The sequence below is a fragment of the Puma concolor genome, chromosome B3 (genome assembly GCF_028749965.1).
Source record: "Puma concolor isolate L17-30 chromosome B3, mPumCon1.1.hap2, whole genome shotgun sequence".
In the NCBI taxonomy this organism is placed as follows: domain Eukaryota; kingdom Metazoa; phylum Chordata; class Mammalia; order Carnivora; family Felidae; genus Puma; species Puma concolor.
In genome coordinates this window covers 28,169,752-28,181,255 of record NC_141672.1, presented here as the reverse complement: position 1 = coordinate 28,181,255, position 11,504 = coordinate 28,169,752, and positions in this window count along the sequence as shown.

The window sequence follows — 11,504 nt, the reverse complement described above, 5'->3', positions numbered from 1 at the left end:
AGCAAGCAGCTTAGGAGATTTTTTAGACACAGAAAGAATAAATAGAACGTATATGGGTGGAATATAGATCAAATGAGAATGTTGCTTACAGACAAGGAATGAGAATACCAAGTAAATCTTAAGGATTTATGAGGCACAGATCATGTCTTCTCCAGGTTGAAGCAATGTCACTCCTGTGTTGGTCACTCACTGGTGACACTTCAGGAAACAGAGAAAACCCACAGCTGCTCAGCAGATGCACTCGGGCGCTGCAGTGTGAACAGGTATACTTGTCCTTGGTCTATCCCCAGTAGAGGCCGTTTGTGTGCTTACTTCGGGCACTGCCTCCAGCTATCGCCCTTGGCCTGCCCTTGGGTCTGACCCCCGTAGCCACACCAGCAGGAGAGAAGGCTGTTGTGGCAGAGAGGACAAGATACATGAATGCTTGTAACCCGGGACTCAGGCAGGGTGATCCTTCCGCCTAAATGTGATCACCTGTCCTGTCTCTTTACCTTCCTCCTGTCCACTGTGTGTTTTAAATTGATTAATAAATGGTGTGATTCAGGGTGCCTGGGTGGCTCGGCTGGTTGAGCCTCTGACTCTGGAATTCCACTCAGGTCACGATCTCGGGGTCGTGGGATCGAGCCCCGTGTCGGACTCCACACCGAACGTGGAGCCTGCTTAAGATTCTCTCACTGCCCCTCCCCCTGCCCTCTCTCTCTGTCCAAAAAAAGTAAAAATAAAATAAATAAATGGCTTAATTTGGGCTGTGAGCCTTTCTGTTCCGTGACCTCTGGTATAGGTTGCCTGGGCATATAGTTCGAAGCCACTGTTGCCTCAAGGTAACTTCTCAAGTGACAGGGGAGTCGTAGCTCAGGCTTCCTGGAAGCAAAGCCCAAGACATAAATTCTCATGCAGGTGATTTATGAGGGCGTTCTGTCTGGAGAAAAAGTCTGTGAAGAAGTGAGAAAAACGGGATGGGAGGAGGGAAGAGACCACACAAAGATGGGGTTCAACTGAAGTATAACCTCGGCCTGGTCCCACGGACAGCTGTGCAGCGTGGAGGCAAGAGGGCGGCCTCCTGTACCTCGTGGCAGGGAATGGCCACACCGGCCTAGGAAAGGGGGTCTGGGTGGGGCACCGGCAGCATCTGCTACAGGTGAGGGGTCTGAACTCCCCTCCCAGGTGGGTTACCGTGGCAAGGGAGGGAAGAGAGAACTTACTAGGCTGGGAACATAGTGGGGGGAAGGACTGAAAGGCATGGTGCGGTATGATGTGGAGGGGTCTGAAAGTCAGAGCAAGAAGTTAACACCCGATTCCATGGGTGGGAAGCCATAGGGAGCCATGGTGTGTTCTTGAGCGTAAGTGTCATTTGGAGCAATGTTTAGGAAGAGAGCCATATGACAGTGGCATGTGTTGGGAGGAAGCTGCTGGCCAGGAGGGCAGCTGGGCCTGGTACTTTAAGCTACTTTAAGCTACTACAGGTAGCTTAAAGCATCTCTCTGCAGCCTTTGGGCAGCTCTCTACCCTCAGAAGCTACTTTACCAGGGTCTAGTTTTGCAGCCCTCTTCCTGGTCTCAGTCTTACATGATTCTCTGAAGAATCGGCCTCGTCCTGAAGGAAAAGGGGCTGGTACCACATCCCCGAGGGTTCAGCCTCCCTGGGCCGGGCTATGGAGGGGGTGCATCCCTGATAGCTCTCCCTCGGAGAAGAACACCTCATAAAAAGCTCAGCACAGATCTGGGCCTCTGCCGCAGAGGGCTGATTAATGCTGGAGTTGTACACACTGCGCTGGCTCCAAGTGACGTTACCTGATCTCTAAGTAATACAGAGCTTTTAAGCCTCTGGCTTTTGTCCGAGGCACTGTGGCCACCTGATCTGCGGCAGTCTGAAGATTCTTGGCCTCAGGCCAAGCCAGCCTCCAAGCAACGATCCTTTCTCGGGGCAGAGGTTTTGACTGTCTATCAAAACTTTAAAGGTCGTGGTTCCTAAACTCCAACACGCAAAAACACTACCCGGAGTGCCTTCTGAAAGCACAGATGGCTGGGCCTGACCTGCAGAGGGTGGGGGGGGGGGTCAGGAATCTGCATTTGGAACAAGTACCTTCGTGACACTTTTGACAAGTGTCAAAACTGGGGAGAGGGAAGATCGAGCATTGATTTACTCAGGAAACACAGCAGCCCTGGGAAGGAGGTAATCTTATTTTCATTATTCTCCAGTTATAGATGGATAAACTTAGGCTCAAAGGATTTAACTAAACTTCCCCAACTCTCAGAACGAGTAAATGATAAAGCTAGGATTCTAATCCACTTATGTACAGCTTGTGCTGCTGTCTGAGATCTGGAGAGAGAATAGGGGATCTAGCTGACCGCATACAGAGGCAGGCTCATCTGACACCCCCCCCCCCCCCCGCCCCGGGATAAACCCTCCGCAGCCAGGCCAATGGTATCAGCTAGGAACAGGCTAGGTTATGCCGTAGTAACAAATGAGCCGTTGAGTTCATTTCTTGCTCACACTACATGGCCATTCAGACCAGCAGGGGGCTCCATTCGTTATAGTGACTCAGGGATCCAGGCTCTGGTAGAAGCTCCATGTTGACGTGTGTTTCCGCGATTGCAGGGGTAGAGAAAGAGGGCCCTGGCTCTTGAACGATGCATTTCTGTCTGGAAATGAATGGTGCCACGTCGGCTCAAATGTCATTGGCCAAGTAAGTCCCATAGCCACGCCTGACTTCATCGGGGTGTAGAAACGTAGACGAGAATCTAGTCCATTGCACCAAAATCCACTCATAAGAGCCTGAATGTGCCTTCTTTTCTCATGTCTTTGCCTGTGCCGTTCCGTCTGTTCCATGCGTCCTACCCGGGCTTCTCAGCCAGGCTAATGCACCTCCGTGTTTAATTCTGGACTCCCCTGCCACCAGCTCTGGGCAGCCTTTCCCAATCTGCCCCAGTCTCCAGGCCACCCTGAGGGCCCCGGGCTGATCTCTGTGAGGACGCATGTCGCGGTGCATGGCAACTGTCAGTTTGTCTGTCCCCCCTGCCCACTGGACCATGGGCTCCCGGGAGACGGGAGCAAGTAGTGGTCACAGGCCTTGTGGCTCTAGCCCCCGGGAGGCAGGAGACGAGCAGGTGCTCGGGGGCAAATAGAGCGACGAAGAGCTGGATTTTGGAGCTTACAGGAGCGGCCCCTCTTCTTTTCCCACAGGAACAGGGTATGTATGGACTTTAGAAAATGGGGAAGAGGAAGGCAAGAATTCTGACTTCAGGATGAGCCAACTGCAGATAGAAGAAACCCCCCCTGAGAAGGGGGCTTTTTCCAAGGCTTCATTGCCCCATCATGGAAAGACTCACCTCAAACCCGGGTTAGTCACTGCCCGGAGCTGCTGTGTCACCGTGGGGTGAGTTTCAAGAGACCAAGAAGAGGACATTCTGCAGCTGGGGGGAAAATCCTTGCTGTCCCCGCTCTGGGGGCCCTGGGACCCGTTAGAGATGATTGTTAGCAAAGGGGCAGGTGTTTGTGGTCCCTTCAGAGGAGCTTTGCCTGAGTCCTGTCACTCCCCCGTCTTTGGGGTCTGGGGAAGGAGATCAAGGCCTCCCCAGCACGGGCATTAGCCTGACGCTGGTGGGGGCCCCCGCAAGGTCTGGGTCACTTGTTGGGTGTCCACGCCGGGAGTGACTGCGGAAGGGAGGCCAAGAGGCCGGGAATAAAACACCTGTAGTGTTGAGCTGCACAATCAGGATCCATCACCGTCAGCTTGAGTTCTGGGGGCTCTATCTTCCCCAACCCCCATTCCCACCTCACACCTTGGGCTCTGGGGGATGAACCATTTTCAGTGCTTGGGATACCCCGAGCTCTCTCACTTCTGGGCTTGTGTGGGCATGAACCCTGACACAAGTTTCAGTCTCTTCACTGCATTTTTCACAAGAACTTAAACTCTTCAAGTGTTTTTCCTCTTTGTGGTGTGGCTTTTCCTGAAGTTTGAGTTTCTAGGGCTGGGTCCCCTTGTGCCATGCCCAGCACTCAACTCAGCTCACTCTTCCTTGCCCTTTGCCTCCCTCTCCACCTGGATCCCCTGGGAGCTCCCAGCTCCTCCCTCCGTCACACACAGTCCTCCCCCTTCCTTTATTTATTTTTTAAAGTTTATTTATTTACTTTGAGAGAATTTGGTTTTTTTTAGTTTTTATTTGTTTTTGAGACAGAGAGAGACATAGCATGAGCAGGGGAGGAGCAGAGAGAAAGGGAGACACAGAATCCGAAGCAGGCTCCAGGCTCCGAGCTATCAGCACAGAGCCCGATGCAGGGCTCGAACTCACGGAGTGTGAGATCATGACCTGAGCCGAAGTCGGACGCCCAACCGACTGAGCCACCCAGGAGCCCCAGTATTTATTTACTTTGAGAAAGACACAGCACAGAGTGACTGGAGCTCATGAACTACCGTGAGATCACAACCTGAGCAGAAATCAAGAGTTGGATGCTTAATGAGCTGAGCCACCCAGGCGCCCCCTCCCCTTTCCTTTAAAGCCTCAGGGCGGGGCGCCTGGGTGGCGCAGTCGGTTGAGCGTCCGACTTCAGCCAGGTCACGATCTCGCGGTCCGTGAGTTCGAGCCCCGCGTCAGGCTCTGGGCTGATGGCTCAGAGCCTGGAGCCTGTTTCCGATTCTGTGTCTCCCTCTCTCTCTGCCCCTCGCTCGTTCATGCTCTGTCTCTCTCTGTCCCAAAAATAAATAAATGTTGAAAAAAAAAATTAAAAAAAAAAAATAAAGCCTCAGGGCTGCAGCATGCCTTGGATTTGGAGGGCTTTTACCCCAGTTCAAGGCCAAATCAATTCCTTGTAAAGAGAATAACTCTCTCTCAATAATACTCTCCCTGCTCAGCTGCTGAGACGACATCTTCCCCTTCTAGGCCTTTCCTTAGCCTGAACACAGGGGCCCACTGGGCCTTGTTAGGCGCCCCCCCCCCCCCCCCCCTTTGGTCTCAGCTGGCCTGACTGCCTACAGTTTGCGCTTTGAAAGAACGGACTGTTCCTTCCATTTTCAGGAATCTTGCGAGCTGGGTTGTTAAACACGGACATTATTAAGAATTCACATATGGTAACACATACTAAACATTCACCATTTCCTAATTGCTTTAGCACCTTTTGCTTTTGCCGATGCTCTTGAAGTTATGTCTCATGCATCTCCATGGTGAAAATACCATATACTTGGTAGGCGACTGGGCACCTCTTCCCGAATCTTCGTTTAGTATATTACACCGGGTCTTAGTCTGTCTGGGCAGCTATAATAAGATCCATCAGACTGGGTCGTTTATAAATAACGGAAATATATTTCTCACAGTTCTGGAGACTGGAAGTCCAAGATCAAGGCACCAACCTGGTTGTCTTCTGGTGAGGGCCCCCTTCCTGGTTTAGAGTCAGTGCCTTCTTACTCCTACGTCCTCACAGGGTAGAGGGGGCAAGGGATCCCTCAGGAGCCTCTGGGTAAAGGCACTAATCCTATTCCTGAGGTTTCCACCTTCATGACCTAACCACCTCCCAAAGCCCCCCCCCCCCCGCCCTAATACAGTCAATTTGGGGCTTAGGATTTCAACATATGAATTTTGGGGGGGACACGAATATTCAGACCAGAGCACACTGACAGCTTGAAATCAGCCTTTGTGTGTATATTTACACCATGAAAAACAGCAAATACTCTAAATGGGGGATTGTTGATTGTCCAAACGTAAGGACGTGATGGAGAAAATGCAGATTAAACTTGAAAGGGTGTTTGTAGCCATTGCACTGCGAGTTGCACAAAAAAATCGAGGAGATATTCATTTGGTACTTATTTATTTTTAAATGTTTATTTATTTTTGAGAGAGAGAGAGACAGCGAGTGAGAACACAAGCAGGGGAGGGGCAGAGAGAGGGAGGCACAGAATCCAGAGCAGGCTCCAGGCTCTGAGCTGTCGGCACAGAGCCCGACGCGGGGCTCCTACTCACGAACCGTGAGATGGTGACCCAAGCCGAGGTCAGACGCTCAACCGACTGAGCCACCCAGGCACCCCAGCATTTGGTAATTTAAAAACTACCATCCAGTTCGGCAAAGAAGTTGTTCCCGTCACTGACAAATAAGTGAAATCCCAACATACCTTTTTATCTCAGTTCTTTCTTATTAGCATAAACAAGAATATCAGCAAATACTCTGTTGGAACCACACCTGTTCCTCAGTTCCAACGATAGATTGGCTCCAGACCCCAGTGTTAGCAAAAATCAACAAAAGCATTCTGCGAAAACCCATTTTGGTTGTATGAAGCTTATAATAAAGAGTACGGTATGTTTTGTTATTATTGGCATATTGTGTGCTGTGCATCCTTTATAGCAGTACAATTCATAAACCCACGCATAGTTTTCCAGAGAGCCAGTCATCAAACATTTGCCAGCACACCCGGCCCAGTGTCTCCTGTTCCGCCCCCATCGCCGAACTTACCTGCTGTGCTCGCGTGGCCCGTTTGCTCGTCTGTATCCCCTCGGGCCTGGGGCTCTGTGGTGGGGATGGTCGTCTCCTTCACGTGTGGCTACTCAAGTCCTAGTCAGGACTCAGTGTTCAGCACGTCACTTAATACATTCCTGTTGCACGAATACGCGACCACAAAAGCATTTCTGGGACCTAATGGAAGGTAATGGTTCTTGTCCCCGTGTCAGCCTGTGAAGTGGGGGTGCGCATTTCACCATGGAGTCTCGCGTGTCCGATCCTACGGTGGGCAGCCAGCACATGCTTTCCCTTCTCGCTGCCTCTCGATCCGGATCCAGAGAGTGGCCCTGTGCTGAGTGGGTTCCCTGAAGCGTCCCTCCTGCAGCCAAATGGCACCGAGGCCAATGGGGATGTGAGGAGAATTCCGGATGCCAGGAATATACAGGTGGATCGGAGCAGGATACAGTGGTCACGGGGTCAAGCTGCAAGCTTTGAGGGCTGAGGGCAGATCTCATTCCTGTCTCATCCCTAGGACCTGTCCTGACGAGAGCCAACGTGGTCCTACATGATGGAGCGCGCTCCTCCCTCTGTTTACCTCCTCCGACCTCGTCTCCTCGTATTCTCCTTTCTGCCCCAGACATACTGACTCAGGGCTCCCTCCTGCATCACATGTCCCCACGCCTCAGGGCTTCGGCACCTACTGTTCCTGGCCTGCTCTTCCCCAGAAACCCACATGGCTTTCGATGAAGTCGGGTCTCTGTCCGTATCTCACCCGATCAAGAAGGCCTTCATGACCAGTGTGGCCTTCATTGTGCTGTGTCTGCCTTAGCTTGCTTAGCTTTTCTTCCTGGGCCTTCCCCCCCCCCCGCCCCGGGGGAGCACGCCCTTGGTTATTTTTGGCCTCCCCTCTCTCAGCTGTAAACTCTATGCCGCAGGATTCTTTCTGTTCTGTTCCTGACTTTATCCCCAGGATCTCGCCCGGTATAAGTTGATGTATCGTCATCCCTGAAGCAATGTCTGCTGACCGGCTCTGCCTACAACAATAAAGGGGCTGTGGGCAGAGAGACCTAGACACCAAATCCAGCTCCCTGCTCTCCTGGCGAATTTGGTCCTAGCCCATCTTCTGGCACCGGTAATCTGAAAACCCGGATATTTTTCTTATTTCTCCGGGGTTACCGGCCCAATGGGAAGTGTCCCCTCTTCTCCAGGGGCGCCTGAAACCCCCTGGTCACAGCGCGCGCGAATGGCACGACTGGGCAGGCTGGGCAACCCAGGCGACCCCCGAGGCCGAGGGTGCAAGTTGGCCGGCCACACCCGGCCTGCAGGAGCGTTCTGGCTGGCACTCAGATGCTTTCATCTAACTAAGATGAAATGAATCCAGCATTCAGAAACCGAGACATTTCACAAAATAGCCAGAAGACGCGGCCGGCCCTGGTGGGTCCCGCATTCAGGCACGGCACAGCTGCCCCCCCCCACCCGCCCCCCACCCGGAGCTGAAAAGCTGGCCCTGTTTTCGCTAACCCTCCCCCTCACCCCCCCACCCCAACCCCCACCATCTGCCACAGCCCTCACCGCTCTTGCAACATTTGCTCCGGTGCCGCCTGAAACAGTGCGTGCGTGCTTCGCTTCACACTAGCTGTGGCACTTGAGCGAGGCTCTGAACTTCCCAACACTCCGCCTGCGAGATCGAGTTCCCAGTTACCCTCCCCCTCCCAACCCCAGTCCATGGGAGATTCCTTGGGGAGCAGAAGCACTCCGGGCTGCAGGACCCCTTCCCTCCCCACCCCGCGCTGCTCTGCCACGTCCTTTTCTCTTAGCTCCCCTTCTCAGAGGCTACCCTTTGGGTCCGTGGAAGCTGCTATCTCGCCGGTCCAGGTGGGTCCTCCCTCAGCAGCTAGACCTGCCTTCCCAGGCGGGGAGAGCTGCAGACGGCCACTCGCTGCTGCTGCTGCTGCTGCTGCTGCACCTGCATCGGTGTGAGAGGTGGCCACCCACCCGAGAAGGATGCACGCGTCAGGGTGAAGGGGTGACAGGATGTAGGAGGGCGCCGGGTCCGGCAGGGCTTGGCCTCAGAACAACTGAAGAGGAGATTTCAGCCACCAGATGCGCGGTTGCCACGGGAGAGCCTTCCTCTTCCCATCCTAAGTGTCTCGTTCTAGAACCAGGGGTCACGGCCAACTGCTGGCGAAGGCAGCTGGGTTTGCTCAGCTTTGTGGGGAAAAGATACTTCTTCCCTCCTGGGGCTTTTAAGCTAGTACACCTTTTAAAATGTTTCAAACTTTCATGGCTTCTTTGACATACGGTGTTCCTCTCACTCCAAAATGAAATGCACTTCCAATGGATTTCCCAAGATTTTCTTTATTTTGATTACAAAAGCAATCCTTTCATGGTTTTTATAGAAAAACTGGGGAAATGTATACAGATGCAGAAGGAAATGAAAACCTCCTATAATTACTGTTACTCTTTTGGTTTATGTCACTCTAGACTGCTCGCCCGTATACTTCCAATCATATACATATATATGTATGTATGTATCTTCCATATATGATGTCAGAATCTTATTTTAAACACTGTTTATAACACACAGCATAAGGCTTGGGAAACAGTAGACAATAAATATCGCCACTGCTAATAAGTATCATTTATCGAGTGCTGGCAATATGCCAGGCATGATGTTAGGCGTTGTATCTTTTTTTTTTTTCTAATCTCTTAAAATCTTTATTTATTTTTGAGAGACAGACAGCGTGTGAGCAAGGGAGGAGCAGAGAGAGAAGGAGACACAGAATAGGAAGCAGGCTCTGGGCTCCGAGCTGTCAGCACAGAGCCCGACGCGGGGCTCGAACTCACAAACCGTGAGATCCTAACCTGAGCCGAAGTCGGACGCTTAACTGACTGAGGCACCCAGGCGCCCCTGATGTTAGGCGTTTTATATGCTATCTCACCTAGTCCGCATAACAGCCTTAGGGTGCGGAAGCCATCTTACCCATGTTTTACAGGGCTTGAGGCCCAGAGAGATTAGGTTACTCATCAAAAATTACAAAGGTTGTCAACGAGATGGACAAATACCCCTTTGTGCGTTTTTGTATCAACAAAGGGCACCTTTGCAGCTTTAAGTTTTTCAAAAATTGAAGAAGAGCCTTACTGTCCACTCAGGTGCAAACCGTCACTGAGAATGATGGAAGCTCAGGTTCTGGCTTCGGGGGGGCAGGAAATCTGGCTCTGCAACTGACCAGTTGCATGATCTGGAGCAAGTCACTTAGCCTCCCTGACCCTCAGTTTCCTCATCCACAAAATGGGATTCGTGGAGAGAAGGGTTGGCACTGTGCCCGGGGATATGGCGGTGTTTGAAACGATCAACCAAAGTTGGTGGCGGTCAGAAAACGTCAAGGAACCACAACAGTGCGTGATACAAAGCGTGCTCTCCAAAGGCTCAGCCGTCATATTTCATGGTGATACTTGCCAGTGTGGACCTGGTGGGAAACGACCTTAGTCATTAGTGAGTCCCCGTGAGGCTGTGCTTCCTTCCCGGGGCGGATTACTGAGCTGCAAAAAGACTGCTTATCAATTCGTATTTGAAAGACAGCTCATCATCCACAGTATCTGAATGTGCCCAACTCCTAAAATGGTACCTTTGTGTTTCTAGAATCTTTGTGGCTCAAATAAAAATCAGGGGTGGGGGTGGGGTGGAGAATGGATATGCACAAGTTATCTGAATTAGCTTGAATGGCATGGCAATTAGGGGTCTCCCGGTTCTCCCCCTTCCCTGGGGCACATTAACTTCTGTGAGCCTCAGTTTTTCTGAGTGTCAGGCGGGAGTGGTAATACCTCCCTCCTCGGGATAGCGTGACGGTGAAAAAAAAAAAACGGTATGTGTGAAGGTGTCAGCTCAGGATCTCAGTCATAATAAACAATACCCTTTATGAGGCCATATATGTGTGGTGGTCAGGAACACAGGCTTTGAGGTTAGAGTTGGAACCCTGGGCCCGCCATTCACCAGCTCTGTCACCTTGGGCAAGTTATTTAGCCTCTCGGAGCCTACTCATGAGGTTTGTAACGACCAAGCGCTAATATATGTGCTACTTGGCCCCGAGCGGGCATCCGACATCAGATACTACAACGAGGCCCTCCTTGCTTTCTCCTGGTCACATTACTCTTTTGCCTTTTTGATTCTCGCAAAGCCTGAACCGCGTAATGTGGCACTTGATGACATGTTGCCTCTGCGTCCCCTGGTTTTTTTCCTCACATGCTTCGCTCTGTATTTTTTCCACGGGGCTCAGCCCCTTGAGGGCACCATCGGGGACATAGACTTCTTTAGTATTCCTTCCAAGGACTCATGTATGTGCATGCCTGATAAATCTTCGCTGCCTTGAATTGCATCTGACGGATGGCTCTTTCCCTGTTGGTTTCTCAAGGTTTCACCCAGATTGAGCCGAAACCCTTGGGAAAAATTGCAGCAGCCTGTCCGGGTCCCCAGAGACCCGAGCATTTGGCTCTGCTGCAAATCACAAATGGAGAAGCTGAAGGGCCTCAGTGCCCCCGCAGGCATCTGACAGCTAAGGAGAGGGGCCCCTCGGCCCCCCTTCGTCGGCCCTCCCAGCCACCTGACTCAACAGCAGCGCCCCGTGGCTTTTGCGGGACAGCTGTGGCCTTAAATGGCACCAGAGCATCAGATGCTTCCCTTATTTACATAGCTTCTGTTTTACAGCCTTCAGCCAGTCTTTCTACGGTCCTGGAAGGTAATAGGGAGGAAAAGTTAAACATGAAGGAAGTGAGGGAGGGGCAGAGTCAGGATCTGGCTTTCGATTTTTCGACATGCGTGTTTAGTTTCCCCAGCAGAGTATGTCACTAAAACGGGGAGCTTTCACCCTCCTAGTGCCTCGGTTATTTCTAATAGTTCACTACGAGAAGAGGGCCTAAAGACTCATTTAAGTAAAAGAGTTGACCTTTGGTGTAGGGCAGCCTTGAGGAGTGGATGTGCTAATTTGTCTGTCTAAAGTTCCCTGGGGGGGGCGCCTGAGTGCACTCAACTTCGGCTCAGGTCACGATCTGGTGGTTTCGTGAGTTCGAGCCCCGAGTCA